This window comes from Nelumbo nucifera, chromosome 1 (genome assembly GCF_055504915.1).
Source record: "Nelumbo nucifera cultivar China Antique chromosome 1, China Antique-T2T, whole genome shotgun sequence".
Lineage (NCBI taxonomy): Eukaryota > Viridiplantae > Streptophyta > Magnoliopsida > Proteales > Nelumbonaceae > Nelumbo > Nelumbo nucifera.
The window spans coordinates 43,995,631-44,003,611 of record NC_142649.1 but is presented as its reverse complement, the minus strand read 5'-3'; positions in this window follow the sequence as shown (position 1 = coordinate 44,003,611).

Sequence of the window (7,981 nt, the reverse complement as noted above, 5' to 3'; positions counted from 1 at the left end):
CATTCAGTTTGAACGATCGGACCATTCGACCTAGAAACTGGACCTCTAACCAATTCGTTGTCTAGTTCGGTTGTAAAAATCTTGATTTATACTATTCTCTCTCTTTCTCTCTCTCTCTCTCTCTCTCTCTATCTTCTTTTAAATGTAATAATAACATGCATTAGAATAAGAGGCCTTGGAAAATTTAAAGGTTTCTCTCTAATAGTGTATAGCTTTATTAATCTATATTACTGTTTTATATTTTTAAAACAAAAGAAATTAAAAAAAAATACAAAAAATGGAGAAAATAGATAAATAGCTTCTCTCAAAGGAGAGACATGCTCACATGGACAAACACACACACACACACACACACACACTTATATATATATATATATATATATATATATATATATATATATATATATATATATATATATGGAACTTTAACAAATTTTATTTTAATAAAATTAATGGAATTGTTTGGAATTTAATTATTAATAGTTTTAATTTTAGTTTTATTTTATATTAACTTTATTTTGGAATAATAATAAATTGACATTTTATTATTTTCTATTAAATACTAATTTTGTTTAATAAATGCCATTGAACTTTATTTAATAATATATTAGTAAATTCGTTTTTATTAATTATTGCTTGATTAATTTTTATTATATGTTATTAATTTTATTAGTTCTTGTAAGTATATTAATTATGAAGTTAGAATTTTTGAAGTACTAATTTTTATTAATAAAAACATTTTTGTTAAATAAATTGCATTGGTTCTAATGGAAATTAATTTTATATGTAATAATGAATTTTAAAATTAAACCATAATTTTTTTATCTAAGAACGTTAAAATTTTGTTTAATTGACTCAAACATGGAGAATGGATTTGAAAAACGGTTTGAATGGAAGTACGGACCGGTCTATCCAATAGAAAGTTATTAACCCATTTACATGGATTGACAACGGATGAACAATACATGTTTACTTTGTCATCCTTACCCGAATGTATAAACGGTCTATACGCGCAATCAATTACTTCCAATTGCCCATGCCCAATTAATCGGAAAATGGCCAATGGCCATTCTGAACGAAATCTAGGCAAGTTTTGTTGTTGTTCCAGTCATTGGTTGGCTTGTAAAGGACCGAAGAAAATTGAGAAGTGAGAAAAGGGACGTTAAAAAGGAAAGTATAAGTAGAAACTCCTACTTTGTCTAAGCAAAATTCCTAACAGTAACAGGTGGATATCTAGAAACTCATCTCTATGGTTCATGTAAAACATTAAAAGATCTTCATCATTCAAGGATAGGTTGAAAGGGACAATGGGGCGGAGCCCCTGTTATGGTATCCAAAAAAAGACTTCAAACCTTAACAAAGTCTTTGTGTATGTTTCTTGTACCACCATATGATAGGTGTTACTTCAAGATGTGTAGTTCCTCATATACATAATAGAGGAAAAGTTTTGTACCTTACCTGTTGATGGTGCGCGATCTGGTCACTCCTAGTTGGAAGTGATTGCGCTCCTAACTGGCGACGGATGGGAGATGCCTGCGAAGAAGAAGATGAAGGAACTGAAGGGATGGGATATCCATCACATGGACGCCCAAGTATTGTGGAATGGATTGGGTGAATTTCAAAAATTTCTCCCATCTTTGCAGGGAATCGAATTCCCTATTTTTAGAAAAACTTGTTTTTCAAAGATCAATCTTGAATCAAGAACCAAACCAGATCTGGACCAAAAGGAGTAGGAGGGAGGACGTACCTGATACGGAGAAACAATATCTCCCAATTGAGGTGTTCACGCCCAAGAAAGGATCCAAAATCTGCTCCCACTAAAGATGGCGTAGTGTAGGATGGAGCAGAATCAGCAATGTTCTTCCAAAAGAACTTGACCCTTCGCAAGAATCAACTGGATGGCTTGTAAGTATAGCTCCAACCAATCTTTTTCCAAAAGATTGGAATCAAGATCAGATCTTGATTTCTCCCAAGAACTGGAGATCGAACTGAAGGTAAAGGCGGCGGCAGTAAGGAGGCGACAAGAGAGTATTCGCAGGGTGCAGAATTCTCTCTTCTTGTGATTTTCAGCTCTGAAGAGAATTGAACATCATTCACTAACTGTTGCCACCCCTTTCTTCTTTCATAATCTTAAAGGGCTTAGCTCCTAATCCCATTAGGAGTTGCTAATCCAAATCATATTTGAATTAGAAGTCCCTTTAAGTGATAAGGGATAACCCTTATCTTATCTGCAGTTCAGATCAGCCATCTCCTAATCTAATTAGAAGGCTTCCAAATCTAAATCTCATTTAGATCTTGGACTTTCTAAGTGGATAGGGTCTAGGCCCAATCCTATTAGCTGATCCATTTCAAAATTCGCCCCTTTTAATTGACTGATCAAATCAGCCCAGTTCGAAATGGGCTTAAGGCCCATTTAAGGTTATGTACTCACTTAGCCTTCCAAACTGCTGCCCAGTTGGGCTTCCTTGTATGGCATGGGACCCAAACATTGATCTACACATCAGCCAGATGGGTTCAGCCCAACCTTTGTTACAAGGCCTGGCCGAATACACTGTTATGGACAGTGCACCCCATGAAACCCATCTTATGGGCTCTATGGGCCCTACACTTACCCTAAGTGGTCCCTGGGCCAAGCCACCTTGTAACACCCAGGGACTGTGGGCAGATGCAAGATTAGCCCATCAGGTATTATCCTCAATGGTCTTACACTTAACCTCTTAGCCCATAATGATTAAACACTGCCCGACAAGGGAGGACCTCTCCCTCGACTGCAAGGAACAGTGTTGCACTCTCTACTTACATGGATCCCAGGAATTAAAACATTTTGCAAATCATTTCGAAACCATAACATATATATATCTTTATATAAATATATTTTGCAAAACAAAATCTCAACAATTGAAATCGGCTGCCGGCAGTTTTGGTTTCCATCAGAGAGAGTGCATCCCCGATCATTACCTTTGTCCGACAAAGGGGCTGATCCTGTCACTATGATCACCCACTCAGATGAATTCTCGGACTGTACCAACATACCTAGGTTTTGACCCCCGCTAAGGATCTCACAGATTGGTACATCAAAGACAGCCCAATCCGATACCTAGTGTAGTATCATAATCGAGTCTAAGGGTTAGGTGTAACTTTCCAGTTTTGCCCATCTATCTCCAAGGTCCAGGGCAATACTGGAAATCTGGTCCGGTTCAAAGGTTCTATTAATCCTACACTACATGTGCTTCGGGTCTCACTCTGGTAGCTGAGACAAGCCACCCCAACAGTTGGCCGCACACCAGTGTCAGCCTTGGCAGGATAAATCTCCCCAGACTTACCCAATGGCTGTGAACATTCTAAACTAACACAAGTCTCATTAAGTGTCCAGTTTAAGGGTATTACATAGAAACACACCACAGGAACATGAATCAAATGTGTACTTTATTCATTTACAATAAATTCATAATGTACATAATTCTGATTTAAGCTAAGGGCATACAACTATCTAACAGGAACCCGGGGGCTCACCCGACGGAAATACTCCGACGGTTAAGTTAGTAATCGGATTGAAAGCTGGGAGAGAAAGAGGGAGAGTTGCAGAGAAATTAAAGAGCTAGAGTGATGATCACGCAATACCTTCTCCTCTGGGGTCAGGGTCTTTATATACTAGTATCTTGACATGTCAGGTGCAACCGCCTCCAAATCTCTACTGCGACGATCTACTGTCAGATAACGACCTGGAGTGGCTGGCCGTTATTTGTCAGAGCTGAGCTGGTGGGCGAAGGTGATCGCTGTAGAGTATGGTCCTGCCAGGAAAAACAGCCTCCAGGGTTGGCAGGCACGACGCTGCCAGGCGAGAGACGTGGGCACAGTCTCCAAGGTTGGTAGGTACGATTGTCAGGCAGGAAACCCCTTGCGATACGTCGAGCTGCCCTGCAGCGAGCTACCTTACACCGAGCTACTGGTGGTATGCCGAGGTGCTACTGAGGCAGGTCGCCGAGGTGGCTCTTAGGTTTTTGGACAGGAGCGAGCTTATTCTTACTAGGGAGCTGACGAGCTTAACCCGAAGTATCTTCAGTTCGGGATTCTCCCTTTTTGGGAGAATCTTAGCTCAGGGTACTCCCTACTTGGGAGAGTCTTAGCTTGGGGCAACGGAGTATTATCTTGTAGCGAGCTGCCACTCATGGCGAGCTGTCAGGCTGGGTTATAGCGAGCTCGTTATGCTGAGTTGGAGCGAGCTCGTTATGTTGAGTTGTCACTTATGTCGAGTCACGTCCACGTGTCCCCTTATTATGAGGTCGGGCCAAATCACCCTCCATCAATTTTTCCCCACTCCCCGGGCCAGGTGTCCTGACCTGGTGCGGGGAGTTCACGGCGTGATGGGTGGATTTGGCTCGAGGTTCAGGCCGTCTAGTCAGACAGTTCGTCGGTCGGACCAGTTCGGCTGCTTGGCTCAACCAAGTATAACCCAGGTCGTGTGCGGTTTACGCACGGATGTCACGCGATCTATAGACTTCGCGGACGCTAAAAAACGTGCTAAACTGATTTCGACCTCGAGGGTTGTGCAACCGGTTTTCTCAAGAACTGTCAGATCTTCTTGATCTCGACCGAGTCATTTTCTCCACCATAAGTTCACTAGCATTCGCCTTGAGGTCGCGGTTAAAGTCCTCAGCTCGAGTTTTCTAGTTCGTCAGTTCTTTCAGTTCGGTCTCTCTTCTTGGTGAATCTTCCTAGCTTCTCTTTATAGTTCGTAGTTATGTCGCAACTTAGTTTTGATAGTCTCTTGGATGAGCCCGAGGAAGGTACCCCGGCTCAGGTCGGTCCTCCCAAGGTGGATTCATCCAGGGAGGCATGAGAGAACGTGAATAATCCGGCGTCTACTTCTCATCGAGGTTGGGCGCCGGACAGGTTTGGCCCCTCGACGCTGACTGTAGATAGACTTAGGGCTTTAATAGGTCAATACCACTTCCCTTGGGAACACAATCATAATGAGATCGTAATCTTCGAATAGCAGCTCGTGGCTGGTCTTCGCTTACCTCTACATCCCTTGATCATCGAGGTCCTGAAGTTCTTCAATATCACTATAGACCAATTACACCCAAACTCAGTTCGGAATGTAGTAGAGACGATCTCTTTTTTACGAGTACTGTCTACCTCTGGACCTTGAAATTTTTTCTTCTATTTTATCAATCAAGAAAAATTCTTCCTGCGTTCTTCCCGAGCATAGGCGGACCTATTATCTGTCACCTTGCCCAGGCTATAAACTTTTACACGAACTACCCAATAGGATCCTGACCTGGAAACGGAGTTATTTCGTAGTTTGCAATCCCACAGGGTGGCCTTTTCCTACCCATTGGAGGGCTGCCATTCAGGATTTCGGTGTTAGGCTGGACCTGAAGACAAGGGAGATGCTCCAATTGTGGACAGAGCTCGACTTCCACTGCAAGGACTACCTTGCTGAAGATAAGCTCGTGTAGGCCGGCTTGAGTCCTGGTAGGTCGTCTTTGGTTTAGTGTTATTTTTGACAGTTGGTATTTTATTCTTGTTGACGTTGCTAACGTCGGGTTTTGTTGCAGCTCCCATGCATCTTAGCGCGGACAAGGTTCTTGGGCGGATGAAGGGGAAGAAGAAGAAGCGAGCTACTAAAAGAGCTCGTATTGAATCCCCAGAACCCGTCATCCTTGATCCCGAACAGCCTTCCAGTGTTTCTCCGGTGATCGACTTGGAGTCGGAGAAGGTCCCACCTCGTGCAAGACATCTTTGGGACCCGCCCTTACGACAACCGTTGCTTCTTCGGGGAGCGAGGGATTAGTTCGGAGTATCCTGACCCCGCAATGCAGCCTCTGAAAGAGCAAAGGAGCTGTGTATTCTGAAGAAGTCGCGAGCTGGGATGAACTAACGCCTGCTCAGCTCAGAGCTCGGGCAGCTACCCACTGCATGGTGGTAAGTCTTGTTCTACTTTGATTTTTTGTATTTGTAGCTTTGCTGGTACTAATTTATACTCTTGGCAGGTGAACACCGCTGTGCACGCCTTGACTTACTAGTCCGAGCAGCACTTGAAGCGGGCTTTAGCTGTTGAGAGTTCGTCCTGCGATGCTCAAACTGAACTGAATTCAGCTCGCGGCAAGATCCATCATCTGGAGAACAGTGTGTGAGCTCAAAAAGAGCTTATCGAGTCACTGATGTCAGAGAAGGCGGATCTGGAGCGTAAGGTGGAGAACCTCGAAGTGAATGTCAAGGAGCGGACTGAAATCTTTCTCCAGTCCATGGAGGAGGCCAAGGTCAAGGCTGTCCAGGATTATAAGAGCTCGGAGGAGTTTGAGGGAGACCTGGTCGAGGCTGGGGCGAAGGGCTACTGCAAAGGCTTCAAGCTCAGTAGGTAGCCGATCAAGCGCGAGTTCCCACAGCTCGATGTGAGTGCCATCACTACCTCGCGAATCACAAAGGAGGTAGCCCTTGAAGCTGCTGAAGACCCAGACTCGGAAGCGGAGAGCGACAGTGACGACATTGCAGAGACCAATGCCGATGACAAGGCTGGCTCCTCTGTCGAGGCTTCGGGCAAGAGCGATGAGTGCCCCAAGTAGTCTTTTGTACTGTGACCCTGCGAGCTCAACTTCTTTTTCTTCTTTCCCCTTTTGTAACGAACTCTTTATAATGGAATACATTTTTTGTTAAGTGTTGTGCAATTGATCTTCTGACCATGGTGATTTTTTTCGAACTGTTGAACTATCGAGCTAGACGACCGAAGTAGGGGTTCCTTAGCTGTTACCCCGAACTGCCACCCCGTACTTAGGAGTAATTTGCCGAAGTGAGCGATATTGTAGGGTATACGCCTGACCTGTCTACATACAGGCTACATGTCGTAACAACCATTATAGGTATTCATACCTGAGCTGGGTGTGCCTTAGCCCTTCACCTATACCAAAGAGGCGACTAGGTCTTTGATGGTGCCGAGGTCCTTTGTTAGCTCGGTATTTTAGCCCTTAGGCTGAGGGAGTGACTTAATGGTCCACCTCCTCTGGAGCTCGCCCATGCCAAAGAGGCGACTGGGTCTTTATATGGTGCTGAGGTTCTTTTATTAGCTCGACGCTTTGGCCCTTAGACTCGAGGAGCGACTTATGGTCCACTCACTTCTGGAGTTTGCCCATGCCATGGAGGCGACTAGGTCTTGTAGTGTCGAGGTTTAACTTGACACTTTAGCCCTTAGGCTTGAGGAGCGACTTGTGGTCCACTCACTTCTGGAGTTCGCCCATGCCACGGAGGCGACTGGGTCTTGTAGTGTCGAGGTTTAGCTCAGCACTTTGGCCCTAAAGCTCGAGGAGCGACTTGTGGTCCACTCAGCTCGGTAATTACAAGTAATATTGCCTTAGGTTGACAATATTCCATGCCTGAGGTACCTACTTCCCTTCTAGGTTTTTGAGCTCATACATTCCTTCCTCAAGTACCTGCTTTACTCGGTAGGGTCCTTCCCAATTTGGCCCGAGCTTACCAACACCGGGCTCAGGTACCATGACTTTACGAAGAACTAGGTCTCCGACGCAGAGGTTCCGCTTCTTGACCTTGGCATTATAGTACCGAGCTACTCTCTACTGGTAGGCCACGGTCCTAATGTATGCGAGGTCTCGTACCTCATCAAGTAGGTCGAGGTTGGTGCGTAGTTCATCCTTGTTTGCTTCATCGTCATATGCTTCCAGGCGTAGCGTAGGGACCTCAATCTCGGCTGGGATCACTGCCTCCGTGCCATAAGTGATGTTGAAAGGGGTCTGGCCCGTTGTGGTCTTCACTGTGGTTCGATAAGCCCATAGTACGCTGGGCAGCTCGTCTACCCACAGTTCCTTAGCTCGGGCTAGACGTGCATTCAGTCCACGGAGAATGGCTCTGTTTGTGACTTCCGCTTTTGATCATTCGCTTGAGGGTGCGCCACCGAGGTGAAATTTTGTTGTATTCCCATGTCTTTGCACCAGTTCTGGAACTTAATGTCCTCGAATTGTTTTCC